The 16,441-nt window shown below is 40.6% G+C and overlaps 1 protein-coding gene across 4 annotated transcripts in view; it reads right to left on the bottom strand.

Annotated features, from left to right (window-relative positions):
- LOC140544210 (zinc fingers and homeoboxes protein 2-like) overlaps positions 1-16,441 on the bottom strand; it is a 50,185-nt gene that overhangs the window by 19,835 nt on the left and 13,909 nt on the right. Inside the window, exon 1 of one of the 4 annotated variants that reach the window (XM_072667658.1) lies at positions 9,693-9,899. The exons of the other annotated variants lie outside the window; for them this stretch is intronic. The gene's annotated coding sequence lies outside the window, so the exon portion shown is untranslated. Of the gene's footprint in view, positions 1-9,692; positions 9,900-16,441 lie in introns of those variants that run through there. 4 annotated transcript variants of the gene reach the window in all.

Raw genomic sequence — 16,441 nt, 5'->3', positions numbered from 1 at the left:
GAGTGAGCATCAAGTCAGAAACTTGTTGCTTTTGTTGTTCTGTATTTCTTGGTAAGCAACAACACACCCATGTGCTAGTTAGCCTAGTCATGAATGTATCCAGTGTATTGAAAATACTTCTCAATATTTTAAGTATTCAGTCCAGTCCAGAATTACAGTTAAACCAATGCATTACTACATGATAATTTATTTACTTAATAACAAGGGTCGCAAAGGGGTGGAAAATGATGGATTTCCAGTGATAGATTGATAGTTTTCCAGTGCATTACCGTTAACTTTCCATGGGAACTTCAGAAATATTCCAAATTGTAAACTTTCCATGGAAATTTGGGGAACTTTATTGAAAATTTATTGGAATTAATAGGAAATATTGTATAATTTAAAGGACATTTATCATACACTATTACCAATGTACTGTTTCGAAAAATCCTCTGGACATATGCTGTACATGTGATGGAGGAATGAACAGTGGATGCAGGGGCTGTGGTCTTAATAGGCCTGCAGTGTGTAATGTGCCATGTGCCTGGGATTGAGTGCTCGCTTTGCTATTCAACTGTGTTGGTATCATATCTAATTATTTTAGCCAAGATTATGCTATTTTTTTTATTTACCAACTATAGTTGTAGTACATTAGTTATAATATACTAAGTTTCTCACCTTTAGCTTTGAATATTCCCAAAATTACCCCTTTATTCCCATGGGAAATTTACAAACTTCGAAAATTCCCGGAATTTTGCAACCATATTATAATAAACAGATAAATTTTGCCTTTAACACTGAAATGTGTGAATCACGTCTATTCTAAATGGTTGCCCTGTACACCCTCAAAAATAGTGGTGCTTCAAAAGGTTCTTTAAGTTATGTCATAGAGGATAGAGATATCAACACCGTTCCACCTCCACCTAGCAATACCATAGCAACCACCTGGGATACCATAGCAACAGCTTAGGAACCATCAAGCAATGCCACAGCAATCGCCTAGCAACACTATAGCATCCATCTAGCAACAACGTAGTAACACCATAGCAACCACCTGGGATATTTTTGCAACCACCAAGCAACCACCATAATAGTCACCTGAACTATCACAGCAACCACTTAAAAAACACCATAACAAACACATGGGATACCATAGCAAGTACCTGAGTAATCAAGATATTAGCCACCTGGAACAAGCTAGCAACCACCTGAAATATCATAGCAACCACTTAGATAAACAGTGTTACTCTAGCCTAGCAACACCATTTCCTTTTGCCTTGCTTTTTCTATTTTAAATATGAAGGTGTTTCAATATAAATGTTATATGATGTGTTTTGTATTAAAATTCATTATATATTACTGAAAGAAAGGGGAATAAATGATTACTGCCAGTTCCATTTCACTAAAGGCCTTAGAAACGAGTGATTCTGTTAATATTACACGTTGATAAATATAAAAACAATATAAAAACAATAAATATTAGTATTTTATGGCAGCTAATTAATATCAGCCAAATGTCACAAGTGACTGGCTCGGATATACAAGACCTTTAATGGGATCTTCAAGGCTGATCTGATATTAGTGCTCTGCCTGTTGTTTGATACTGCACATGGGACTGCAGGCGTGTGCTCCTCAGACACCAAAAACCATTCTAGACTGAAGATTTACAATGGAGAAGTCCCACAGTGACAGTGCAGTTTTAGTCCAAAACTACATTTGGTGAGTTTTTGATCACTTTCTGCCTCGAATATCTGAAACCTTAAATCACAAAACGCCTCCCTCTGCCAGAGCACCGTCCCTCTGTGACTGTGCACAACAGGCCAGCGATACTTCTTTAATATCTGGGCCGTTTTCAGATCTGAAAAACAAGGCACCCAGTTGTGGGCAATTCTACAGAATCCCAGCTGAACTGAAATTCACAAGAACCTAAAACTGCGATTGAGCCCATTTTAAAAACAACATCTCACCTGCACTTCTCGTATTAAAGCTCTAACGTCAAAGAGCCGGCAGCTCTTTGGCAACAAGGATTTGCAGACAGTTCTGACAGGTTTTGGATCAGCGTGCAGTTTATAACCCTGCCTGGGTGTGCAATCTTCCTCTCGGGGTTGCTCAGCTAAACTGGGTCATGCAGCGAAAGAGAACCTCTTTACATCACCCTGAAGAAGGTCAGCTCCTCACGGGCCACTCTGTCCTCTCTGTGTGCTGTGCCCGTGACAATCGACTGGCTGGCTGAACCTCTGACCTGAGAACGGCAGAGATGACGCAACTCTGAGGGCACGAATGTTTACAAAATGTGAAACTGGTCCATAGGCCGAAAGCAACAGTCACTATTTTAGACTTCTGGGTGCTCTACATTCTGGGATGCTTTCACGCTTTAGCAACTGGGACTGTCATAAGGGTTATGTCGTCTATCGTGCCACTGGGCCACCTATATCCAATCACTACTTTTCCTTATGTGTGACCAATCACAGTGTTTCTGTAGGTTTTTCAATGAAGTATTCAGGTAACCCAACCCAACTCAAGTCAGTGGTCAAAGGTCTTATTCACCAAACATTCTTAAGGAAAAATCTCTTTTTAAAGCAACATTATGTAGCTTTCTTAGCTCTGTATAATTATGTAGCATGCTGATGTTATTACTACGCCGAGCTCGGCACACTGCTAGCTGCACTATGAAATTCTGGTAAAGTGAACGGGCCAACGCTCGACAGAACTGTGCCTGCCAGGAGTCATATTTGAGTAAAATCCTGTAATATCACTCTACCGCTTCAGTCCACATGCTTCTTTCACATTCAGGGATGGTTGTGTATCTCCCAGCTTGTCATAAAATGCTGTGTAAAGTGTGTCCGTTAGCAGTGGCCCATTAGACCTCATGACTTTAGGGGGAGCCCAGGAGGAAGACTCTGCAATTCTTGCATACTGCTGCTTTAAAACTCAAAGGATTCTGACATTCACCAATGTTTTCTTATTGAAGATTTGTTCAATTTATTATTATTATATTATAAGAGCACAGCTGCCAACCATTCTGTGGTTAGTGGTCAGTGTAGTGAAGGCCAGTTCTTAACAATTTCACATTACAGAGTCACCAGTGTGTTTGTATATGTTCAGTATTCGCTTTTCGTAATAAACTGCTACATAAGGTTATTTGGGAGAACCAACTTTTGGTTTACCTGAAGAACCTTTCGAAAAAGATGTGACATATGCAGAACCATTAAATTGGTACAATATCATTTAAATCAAACAAATGTGCACAGATCCTCTTTATAAACTTTGGCTGAGTGGTTTATGGAACCAAAGGTGGTTCTTCTACAGCATCATCTTTATTTTTAAGAGCGTACGAGGCTGTAGAACTGCAAGACTAGTATTTGAGTCCATATTGTGCAGCTCTAATAGCAGCTTTGACCTACAAGGAAGGAAAACAAAGCACAATGTGGCATTTCTTAAGTAACATAGCCAAATACTGAGCAGGAAACCAAAGATTATTGCTTAAATACAAGTACCATTTCGAGCGATCGCAGCTAGGCCAAAGGTGAAATACGTAACAGCAGGTTGTTAGCTAGCCTGGTAATGTGTCAACTGCACTTAGTAGTTAACTATTAAATGTGCACCTTAACATTGAAGTCTAATAAACAGCTGTATGCTGGGTCAAATCTCACCTCAGCTCACTTATAAGCTATAAAACTACAGCCAGAAATAAGAGGACTATAAGCTATAAGGTGACTGTTTCTACTGTCCTTCATATTTATCATATTTTTATTGTACTTTTTTATTTTATGTAGCCCTGTTCTGTGAAGTGTTGTTTTACACTCTTAAAAAAAATAGGTACTACAAAGGGTTCTTTAAGCAGTGGCATCAATGAACTATTGCTTTTAATGAAGAACCATTTTTTCTAAAATAAACTTTTTCGAAAAGAACCTTTAAAGCACAAATGGTTCCTCTATGTAGAGTTTTTCTGTAGAATTTATAGGAGTGTATGCTGCATCATGGTCCTTGAGGAACGTCATTCGTCCTTGTTAACAGTGTACGACAATAAAATCTCTTGGACGTGAACAACATAATTTCTACAACACTATTATTGTTAGGTGTCGGGGAAGAAGAGATCTGAACCCTTAAACCAGTGATTCCCAATGCTGGTCCTGGAAGAATCTCTGCTCTGCACATTCGAATGCCAACATACCATACATGATCCAACTAATCAGATGACGGATGAGGCTTTTCTGCGCTGAAGTGAGTGTTACAGCAGGAAAACACCAAATGTGCAGGGCAGAGGTTGTTCCAGAACCAGGGTTGGTCCCGCCTGGTTCTTCAGTTCTGGTGTCCAGGTCGTTTTGGCGATATCTCTGTTCTCAGTTCAAACACACACACACTAGTTTGATGTAATATATAAACTTCTCAGCTGCATGGTTCTCTCCCCAGTCTATACCGTCCATATATGGAAAGCAAGCTGCATAAACCAGTTTGTATTTCATTGTTTTACTGATGTCATCAAAAATTTTATATGTACCGTACATACTGTAAATCAGCCTATTCATCCTACAACTGTTTTGCTAATGCTGGCGTTTTAAGGAGAGTTTCAGGGTAGACTGCTTGTGATGGTAACAAAAACAGGCAGTTAAATGTGGAAAATGGTTGTATATTCATTTTGCCATTCTTCTGTTTTTGGCATTATGTGAATCTGGCAGTTCTTTAAAATTATCTTGATGAATGCTCTAATATAAATGCTCTAAAATGACTTGGAATATATATATATATTATTTTTACATTGAATTTTATTTAAATGTCCACTGAAAGATTTTTTTTTTTACCTCCTACAGTAAATGTATTATTTTGGAGATACAAGGTTTTTGCGTGACAGCAACAACATGCAAAGAGGAAAAATCTGCTTAGTTTTCAATAAAAGGTCAACAGAAAAAGTATTTCTGAAGCATTTCTATAGGTCCATTCATAATTCAATGTTGGTCCTATGTAAAGAACACTGCCAGATTCACATTATGGCAAAAGGTCAAAAAACATTTGTTTCTAAAATAAATTAAAAAAAAAAAAACTTTAGGTTTAAAGTGGATGTAAAGGTTCTTTATACGTCTGAAGGTTCTTCACAGTCATGTTTCTCTTGCAAAAATGGTTCCTCTATGTATAAGTTCTTTGTAGTACCTTTATTTCTAGGAGTATATGTTGCATCATGGTCCTTAAGAAACATTATTTTACTTCACTGTGTCCTTTTTAGCAGTGAATGACAATAAAGTTGGACGTGAAGTACATTGTTTTTACACCACTGCTATTGTTAGGTGTCTAAGAGAATGAATTTTTACATTTCTTTACATTGTTTGAATATGATGAATAGACCAACAGAAATGCTGCAAAATGACTTGGAATTTAAGCTTTTTACACTGACTTCCACTGAAACTTAAGAAGGTTTTTTTCCTCCTACTGTAAAGTTATCATTTTGGAGTTTTTGCTTGACAGCAACAACATGCAAGGGACAAAATCTGCTTAACTTTCAATAAAAGTCATCAGAAACAGTCTTTTAAAAGCATTTCTATTGGTCCAATCATAAATTTGATACAATGTAAAGACCACTGCCAGATTCACATGATGTCAAAAGATTTTTTGAGTGACAGCAATGATATGTACTTCTAAAAGGATGTGAATGCTCCTATTAGTTTAACATACAAACAAATGTAACTAATAAATGAAGGGGGTTGGTGGGGGGGCGGGGGGGGGTGTTACACATTTCACTATTTTCAGGGTCTTCAGGTATTGTTTCTACATTTGTTTGGGAGCAGGTTTAATGCAATTGCTCCACATCACAGCCAATAAGAGCAGAGGGCTGACCCTCTCTGACACTCCACAGAACAAATAAACACACTCGAGAGGAGTCCACCCCCGCCTCCTCATCCAACCAGATTTATTACAGCACATTAGCAGCACAGGAATTTCATCTGCGGCCAAGCTCAATATTGACTCCAAAGGAGCTGACTCCTCTGATAGATTCAGAGAGCAGGTCAGTAAGCGTATAGTGCGTTCACACATCCACATAAACTCATAGTTTAAAGAGCACAGCTACCGCATGGTACACAATTCACCTCCATTGACATCCATTCATTAGACTGAAGGCTGTTCTGCCCTTCAGTCAACAGTGTTACAAGAGCAATATTACAAGGCCAACGGCAACAGAGCTCTTTGTGCTCATTTCTGAATGCTACCTTCACGGACACGGCCAGATAAGCTGAGGATGCCCTCAGCTCAGAGTTACCAGTTATCAATTTTTTCTAACTCATCCTTCAAGCAAAGACACTAAATACACAACCACATCAGTGTGCTGCCCTGTAGTCCGGTCTTCTGCCTCAGCTGACAAAATTCACAACATACTGTACACAGTATTGCCATTCAGTACCGAAAAGTACCAGAAAAGGACTGGATGATGAAATCGAATATCACATTTAATATATATCAAGTATATTTTGAATGATATAAAATGACATACATTGACATTACATGAATAAATTCTATGCCAAAATAATGCCCTAGCTGACCCTTGTTGTCTTGCTAGACACCTCTATTTATGAGCATTATTGGGCCTGTCAGGATGATCATTTTTTTGTATGATAAACTGTCAAAGAAATATTTGTGATAAGTCATTTTAAGACACTGATATGTTGATAATATAATAGCATTGTAATGCAATTACACAATTTTAAAGAGCAGTGAAGTTTATTCAGTGGTATTGTGATTTTTAAAAATGAATATTAAATAAATAAATCACTGTTTTTAAACAAAGTCGACATAAAGACTCATGGTTCATGGGCACTACTCACTCATTTGCCAAAATCTTTCCACACCGGAGCTGTGGAATGTGCCTTTGACCCCATGTCCATTCGTTCCAAACGTTCTGGCTGGAATTATGCAGTCTTTGATAAAAAACAGCTATTTGCTTCGAGTATCGCGTATTTGCCTGTCGCTAGGGGTGTAATGGATCATAGAAGTCACAGTTTCATGGTGTCTGCGTCATGGATCGGATCATTTTTCGCAGAAAAAAAGAAGGGAGACAAACTTTGCTCTCCACTGAAACATAAGAGTGATGTCCCTACAGATGTGTGACCATGCTCAATCTATTGCCATTGTCATATGAATATAGACCAGTCGCCTTCTGTGCTGTTGTTGTGCTCAGGTTTGTTTCAGGTTAGTAGTGTTAAGTCTTTACTTTACTCTATCTCCACAAAGCTAGCTAGTTTTACACATTTTTACAGTTTTACTGTGGCTTTGTCCGAGTTTGAGACAGATAAAGAAAAAAAAACTGCAGTCTGTGCGAGGTCAGGAGCATGCATGACGGTTCGGAAACCTTTGCGGAACACTTGCTGTTTCACAACAGCTGCAACACACGCTTTGAGAGGTTTGTCTTGCATGGAATACAAGCTACAAATGTCCGTGTATTGCTTGAGTAAACGATGTGAAAGACCTGTCGCAGTCCACTCTGTGTGTATAGAGGCGCCATTATGGATGTACTGGTCACCTGCGACAGAGAGCAGACTAGGGAACAGAACAGCATGACTACTCAAAGGTATGAGGTCATGTTGAGGTCATGTCCATATATTGTATGATAAGTCGATAATGTCATTATCGTGACAGACCCAGGCATAAAATCACTAAAACCATATCTAGGACTCAACTATTAGCTATTAGTTAGCAATCAGGCAGGTCAGTATCCCAGTAAACCAGTAGGAGGTATTTCCACTCCCCATAACACTGATATTCAGCGTAAACGTTTTAAAAGTTGGCAAAACAGCTGGTAAACAAACACTCTAAACTGTTTAGTGTGTGTAAATGGATTGATGGCCCTGTTGCTCTATATCTTCTTTTCTTCTAAAAGTACTGATTAATGACTGGACTATATATTCTTAGTCAAACAGTAAATTCCAGTTTGCAGAGAATCAAGACCATTTCTCACTCAGATTCAAGTCAGTTTGGCATGTTTCTTGGGTCCAATTGTGCTTTAATCAGAAACGTACAGAACAAAACTGCAGCTAGTTTGAGTAAAACATTATAGAAAACAGCTGTAAGTCCACTGCAAAAAGGCTCTAATAAATCCTCCAAACAATGTATTACTCATCCCTAAATGGATGGCCAAACCATGTGCAGACAATAACCATACCATATAATTGATTTATTTAATAACAACTTCAATACAAAGTAGTTTCAAGCATGTAACTACACTGATCAGGCACAACATTAAAACCTCCAGCCTAATATTACGGTTCCCCTTATGCGGTCAAAACAGTTCTGACCCATCAATAAATGGACTCCACAACACCTCTGAAGGCATCCTGTGGTACCAAGACCTTAGAAGCAGATCCTTTATGTTGTGAGGTAGGGCCTCCATGAGCATCAACGAGCCTTGGGCACCCATGACTCTGTCACCAGTTCACCAGTGACTGTCCCTTCCTGGAGAACATTTGGTGGGTACTGACCACTGCAGACCAGAAACACTCCACAAGTCCTGTCAGTGTGGAGATGTTCTGACTTAGTAGTTTAGCCATCACAATCTGGCCCTTGTCAAAGTGTCTCAGATCCTTATGCTTACTCATTTTTCATCATCACCTTCACAATGCCTGATTTAATGTAACGAAGCAAACCAGGTTCTGGATGGTCACTAAAACTAATATTAACTTTCCTTAAAGAGAAGCTTGAAAATAGCCAAACACACACATACATACATCTACTGAGCTTTAAATGAGCTGTTTTTAAATTAAAAGCCGGCTCAAACAATAAGGATAGGGCTGTTTGAGGCCATCATTCTTGGGCTTAATCAGAGTATCCAATATCCTCTCCGCTTACAAAGATCTATATCATGGGACACCAACATAGTGCTAAATTCACAGTCATATCTATATACCTGCCACCCATCAGCCGCTATGCAATACATTAACTAACACCAGCCTCCTGGCGTCCCCTTCTACTGTAGAGGCACTGCTCTGAGGAAAATGAAGCAGGCTCAGCAGTGTGTGCATGTGTGTGTGTGTTCATGCAGATGAGAAGATTAATTTAGTTGGACTCATCTGGAGTGAGAACTGGTGCTCTGAGACAATAACACACAAGGCGCTTTCTCTCTCTCTTACACACACACACAAAACCTCAATTATCATGCATTTTGCTTTTCTCCCACACCAGCTATAGTGAAGGAGTGAACAGCCCAGTGCGCACAGATTGAGGCTGGGTGCGGAAGAAGTGTGTGCAGACCCAGTGGAGCGACTACAGGGCAAACATTTCTAATGAGAGTGATGAACTCATGCTGGGGAATCCAAATTAGACCCCCAGTATGATGAACATGCATAGGCAGTCTATTTGTGGACCGGTTCTGCACAGCCTAGCATGAGAACAGGCCGGCCTAAAAGCTTGATAATGCATTCATTCATTCATATACACACACACACACACACACACACACACACACACACACACACACACACACACACAGTGCACACAGCACACATACACACAGCATGTGATCCCTGTTGGGCTAGAGTGTGTGTGTGTGTGCAGGGTTTATTACTGTAGCACACTAGCTCATGTGTTTAGCAGCTGGTATTTCCATAAGAAACCATAGCCACACTTGACCACTGCTGCTATGGACCCCATTTTCATGCTGGCCCCGCCCCCAACACCAAACCCAACCAATGAAAATAAAGCATAGGGTGCAAAAACAAGCATTGCATACTCACAGAACTTCCTGGGCTGGGCGGGGCTTCACCCCAGGGGACGGCCTCCTGTAGGGCTCCTGCTTTTTCCCGCTCTCTCTCACTCTATCACTATTACTATTACTCTCTCTCTCTCTCCTTTACCTTCTTTTCTGTTCTCCACTGATGCCAGTCTCTTTCGGAAGCCCACTGAGTTTCTCTTTCCTTTCTGCTTTCTTCCCCCCTCTCTCTCTCTCTCTCTCTCTCTCTTTTCAGTATCTCTCTGTCTCTGGTCCAGCAGCTCTCTGGAATCTGAGACGAGAGAAAAATGTCAGCAGTAGAGGAGGGTGTGTGTGTGTGTATGTGCGTATGTGTGTGTCCTCTCCTAGACAGGCCCTGAGACTACTACGCTTTTGTGTTTGCCAAAAAAAACTAGAAGGCTGTTACCTGGGAAACGTGTGGTATGGCAGCGGGCTGCTCAGATTTGGCAAGGTTATTTGAATGACAAACCACAGCACATGATGCAGCGCTTTGCCGAGCTCGGATACAGCCCGGCTCGCTCAGCAGTGATGCAGCACTTCATATAGGTGACGTTGGCCTATAACTCAACAGCAAAACGGGCCTTTACAGAGCTCTCATCAATCAAAGCCATGTGAGTCAGCAGTGATGATGACACTGAGCCTTATGCAGGTTAACCAGTGATGGTCAATCAACACCAGTACTGAGAGGACAATGAAACTAGGCCTTTACTTCATTCAGAAAAAAATAACTCGCTCTGAACATAAAGGCTACTGTCTCTACTCTCCAGGAAAGGTTTTTTTTTTTACTAGATTTTGGAGGATCAGTCATGTGAAGATATGGTTGCATTTCTCAACAAGCGTGTTAGTCAGGATCAGGATGACGGATGATCGTCACCCTACCTCTTCCCCAACTCCCCAACTCATCCTAACAGTACTGGATGGAGTACCACCATCACTCCAGAGCACACAGTTCTCAGGGCCTTCATACCCCTGTTTATCTGCAACAGTCCTATTCTTTTGGCAATACTTCTTGCCGTGAAAATTTGATTGCATTCAACAAGATAAGTGTTACCAAGATCATGATGTTGGATGGTCATCACCCCACCTTATCATCCTCAACTTCCCAATTCATCCCAAAAATAGTGGATGGAGCATCATTGATAATTCCAGAGGACATAGTTTCCTTGGTCCACAGCTTAATACGGGGGGCCTTGATACCCCTCTAGCCCACACCTGGCATTAGGCATAGTGCCAATAGGTTCATGTTTATCTGCTTCAAAGAGTCCTATTCTATTGGTAATACTTCTCTACAGGGAATAGATTGTGAATGTAGTGAATCTTAAAATTCAATACTTTTATGGTATACTGAATATAAATAACATTGGTGATAAAACTGGTGATGGTTTTCCTAGACCCCCCTCACCTGTTCCAAAAAAGTAGGCCATAATGTTAACTTCTTATTTTTCAGTGGTTTGGAAATTGTGAATGGAATGGCTGTCTTTAATAATTTTATATATAAATATTAATTAATTAATTGATTAATGTATTTAATGTTTTAAAATCTTTTTTTTGAGTGAGAAAAAGTTTTAATGTAATTCAGTTTCACCTAAAACAAACTTTTTAGGCCTATGGATCAGCAGTATGTCTGAAGTTGGAAGAATGAAGCATATGCTGAAAAAAACAACCTGTCTACAGTGAAGCATGGCAGTGGCTCAGTGATGGTCTGGAGCTGCTTTGCTTCCTCTGGCGCTGGAAACCTGCAGCTTGTGGAGGGCAAGATGGATTCAGTCAAGTATCAGAAAATCCTAGGAGAAAACGTCATGCCTTCTGTGAGGAAGGTGACGCTTGGGTGGCATTGGACCTTGCAACAGGACTATGACCCCAAGCATACCTTAAAGTCCACCAAGGCTTGGTTTCAGAAGAAGTTCTGGAGGATTCTGGAGTGTCCATCACAGTCGCTTGACTTAAACCCCACTGAAAACCCTTTGAAGAAGGGGATTTAAAGAAGACGGTTGCTGCAGCAAACCCAAGAATATTAGTAATCGCTGACAGAAGCTGGAGTAAGGCGATACATCACTTCTACTAAGTACTAAAGACACTTGTCATGAAGAGGTTGAATAATTCTGAAACTGCAGAAGCCATTAAAGTGTCATTTGACCAAAGAATGACCAAAAGATTTGCCAACAACCCAACAACATGTTTATCACATTATATAATGCACCTGTAATACCATTAAATTATTTCCACTCCTAAAAACTACAGCAGAAGTAGTGATTGTACTGTTTTAGCACTCAAATAGCCTGTTTGTAGTCTCCATGTATTTTTTTAAGTGACTAAACTGAAAGGAAGAAGAAGTGGCTTCAAGCTGCTCGATGCACCGATTCAAACTACACTAAATGGAGGATGCTGTTTATGTGGTGTGTGGGAGAGCAGGATAAAGCTAGCTCCATTCCCAGGGCAGCCCTTACTTACTGTTTTCACCAGCTGGCTAACACAAAGTCAGTCCCTGTCGCACGTACAGTACACTGGTGATTTCTGCTACACTCATATTTAAAACAAAAGCAGATTATTTTTTCAGCTGTCTGGAAGCTAATGTTAGGCCAGCTGGCTACAGGTGCTAAGCTGTGCTGTAACATTTTGGTTGGGCTTTTGAGTCAGTTATTTGTGGTGTGAGAGAGCTGTGCATTGCTAACAATGAGCTACTATTCTATTCATAAGCGGAGAGATTATTCAGCTAATAGTTTACCACCTATTTAAGCAAACTGACCTAGCCATGACAGCCACCGGTTAGTTAGTATTTGCTAAGATTTGAGGTTTGTACACTCTTAAAAATGGTTTATTCAAATAGTTCTTTCAGCAGTGCACTAGAAAAACCACTCAATGTAAGTTTAGTCCAATGTAAGGAAAGGTTCTTCACACTGAAACACTCTTTCTCATTACAAACTCATGAAATATATGCTGCTCAACACCTTAACCAGTATGGAGATCTCAATGAAACTGGGCCTTTCATTATTAACTCTAAAAAAACACAGGAAATCCACTAAAGAAATTGTGTTAATAACCAAGAAACTGATATTTAGTGCTTCTGTACTTCAACATTTCCATTCAAATAATTTTTTTAAACGTTTAACGCTTTAAAAATCACCTGCTGATGTAGGCTGTGGAAATGGTAATTGTCAATAACTGTTGACAAAACATTTTTTCATTCAAAATCAGTAGAAAACCCAGCACGTCAGTACATCAGACACTTTTTATCTCTGACAAATTGTGCATTTACACATAAACTTAGTGCCATAAGACCAATTTCCCTCATATTCCTCTTGCATCAAACCCACTGGCTGCTTCCCAAACCAAACACATGCACACTATATAGAGCACTACCTTTAGTTAGTGTAGTATGTGCATTTACATTTACCGAATTTGGCTAAGCCTCTTATCCAGAGTGACTTACATTTAAATCACACTACAGAGGTAAGAGAACATAGAGTTAGGACTCTTGCCCAAGGAATCAAACCCTTGTCTGGCACAGGGAAGGCTGTGTTGTTACCCACTACACTACACTGACACGGACACTACACAAGTGTAGAAGTGTGTCATTTAGGATGTAGAAAATAAACACAGCCGCCACAGAGGAGAGGTGGAGCTGGACCAAGGATTAGGCCAGGGCATGTTTAAAAGTCATGCGGCCACTTTTCAGCTTTTGGTCCAGGAGGTCCAGAAAAGGCTGCAGATGCTCTAATCCCATCCAGCATTTTCTGCTGATATAGATGGTTAACAACTACAAAGTTCAATTGGCACCAGTGAAGTGGTGGGATATATTAGGCAGCAAGTGAACAGTCAAGTTATTGAAGTCGATGTGTTGGAAAATTAGGCAAGCAGAAGAATCTGAGTACAATGACAAGATATTCTCAAATGACAAATTGTGCTGGGAAGGCACCAGAGTCAGAGCATCTCCAAAAACATCAGGCAGGTCATGTAGGGTGTTCCCAATATGCATTAACCAGTACCTACCAAACGTGCTTAAAGACGGACAACTGGTGAACCTGTGCCAGGTTTATGAGCGCCCAAGGCCCATTGATGTGGTCCATGGAGGCCCACTTCACCTCAACTCACAGGACTTAAAGGATCTACTGCTAACGTGTTGGTGCCAGATGACACCTCTGACACCTTCAGAGTTCTTGTGGAGTCCAAGCCCTGACGGGTCAGAGCTATTTTGGCGGCATGAGGGGAACCTACACTGTATTAGGCTGGTGCTTTTAATGTTATGGCTGATCAGTGTATCAAATAAAAACAAAAATAACACAGATATGCCATCTCTGGTTCTATGCTGCTTTACTCAGGTAAACTAATGATGGTCGACCATCACCAACAGCCTACTGAGATTACAGTGATACTGGGGACTAAACAAATAAGTCTATGAATATGAATACATAAGGCAGCCAAGAGGGGTTTATCTCAGAAACTTGACTGTCTACATAATGAATCACTACATATGCTTGACATCAGCCTGACCCGAAAGTTAGCCCACCCAGGTAGTGACATGCTTTCACATTTTTTCCCCCCACGTGCCACGGGGAGCCATTCTATCCCACGCACTTTTGAGATTTCACACTTTTTCCAATTACCATCCTCCCCTGAGCTATGAGAGGAAAATCAGATGATAATTACAGCGAGATTCTCCAATACAATGCACAGTAAACTGAAACAAACAATAACAGATAAGCCAATCTTTCTGAAACTGCGGCTGGAAACGGCAACACCGCAAACTGTCCGAAACAGCAACTGTAGCAACAGCAAAGCTAAAGAGCATGTATTTAAGGATGGTCAAACCAGCATACTGTAACATAGGCCTTCAGAGAATGCTGGGCATCCCCAACTATGGATCATCATGGAGCATGGAGCATCACTGACTCGCATATTTAGAGCTTTATCTACTCTAGCACATCCACTCCACTTAAGGATGGGCTAATTAGCTGATTTTGTTTAATCAGGTGAGCTACAGCAGGCAACACACTAAAATATGGAAGTATGAGTGAGTGTATTCCAAGATTAGGATTGGCTACTCTTAACCCAGAACAATCCACTCAGGAAAAGGTCATCACTACCAAGCAGTAAGATACAACAGACTCATATTCAGAGGTGACGCATTGAGCTGCAACGCTAGATGCAGTTCAATGAGCAGACAATGTCATGTACTCCACATGCTCTATATGATATTCAGGTTCAAATGTTATTAAATATTACAGGTGAAGTAAATATAGCCTGTTCAATTCTCAAGGATAAAGACAGGTTGGAAAAAGGTCATAAAAATGATTGGTTATGGCTGCTTTTGGTATACTTGTAACTCAACAACCTAACAACAAACACGGTACATCAATTTCAAAGGAAAAATAAAACACATGAAAAATGAAGGATATGAGCCCTTTAAGTTTGCCTTGATAAACATAATGAACCATGGCTTCCTGAGCGCTGACCCTCTATACTAAAGGAAAGTCTTACATATCTGACATGGTTTGTTTTGATTGGACTGCCCGTGTTCTGTTTTCTTGTCTTAAAATGACGCCAATGTGAATCATAGTGTTGTAAACAGACATAAACCAGGTCTCCAGAAAAGCAACCTGTGGTTTATTTAGTTCTTATGCATTTTGAGCTGCTCTTTCAAAACAATCTGAGGCACCCAGCAGATGACATACACTGCAGTTAGCCATTTTTTTACTCTCTCTCAGAACTGCTAAAATAAAAATCACCATCACTCTGACAAGATCAGGATCATGGACAAGATCAGCCGGCACTGACTTACTGTACATTCTTAAAAATAAAAGGTTCTACAAAAGGTTCTTTAAGAAGAACCACTTTTGCTTCCAGAAAGAACCCGTGTTTGTAACAGAGATGTGTGAGTGTGAAGAACCTGTGTAATCTGAAGTGCAAGTGAAGGTTATTTAGGTCTTTAAAAGGTTCTTCTCTATAGCAGGGGAGGGCAACAAGAGCCAGGGTCCAGCACAGTCTGCAGATTAACCTGCTGTAACAGACCTACTAAACCCAGCAATTAACAGGTGAGCTGAATCAGTGGAATCTGGCCTTGCCGAACCGGAACTGCCCACCTCTGGCAATGGCACTCCAAGACCAGGGTTGGGTGCCTTTGCTCCAGACCAATCCGGGAGTGCCACTCTGAAAGTTTGGCACTGGCAAGTAAAGTTAAAGTATAGCATAACATAGCCATAGCCAGTAAAGATGCATTGCTGAACATTGGTTTACAGCGACAAGCTAGATTGTTCCTTTGTGGTCAGTATGGTGAAACTGTTTTTGCGAGGTGGCTGCAGTGGTGTTGTTACATGGCTGCCATGGTGTATCAGGTTGCTGTGGTATCCCAAGTGTTTGATATGATATTGATAAGTGATTATGTGTCCGCTTTGGTGTTGCTAGGTGGTTGCTATGGTATCCCAAATGTGGTTACGTTCTACTTATGTGGTTACTTTCAGGATGCTGGGTTACAATGGTGTTGTAAGGTGATTGCAGTGGCGTTGTTACACTGCTGCCATGATATTTCAGGTGGGTGCAATGGTGTAGCTTGATGGTTGTTTTGGTGTTGCTAGGTGGTCACTTTGGAGTTGCTTAGAGGTTGCTGGGGTGTTACTAGGCAGTAAGTTGTTTAGTCATTGGTAGGAGGTTGCTGCGTGGCTGCTATAGTGTTTCTAAGTAGTTGCTAGACGAGTGCTTTTTCGGGTGATTGCTCCGATGTCTCAGGTGGTTGCTATGGTGTTGCTAGGCAGTTGA

This window comes from Salminus brasiliensis, chromosome 2, assembly GCF_030463535.1.
Source record: "Salminus brasiliensis chromosome 2, fSalBra1.hap2, whole genome shotgun sequence".
In the NCBI taxonomy this organism is placed as follows: domain Eukaryota; kingdom Metazoa; phylum Chordata; class Actinopteri; order Characiformes; family Bryconidae; genus Salminus; species Salminus brasiliensis.
This window is presented reverse-complemented; position numbering and strand designations above follow the sequence as displayed.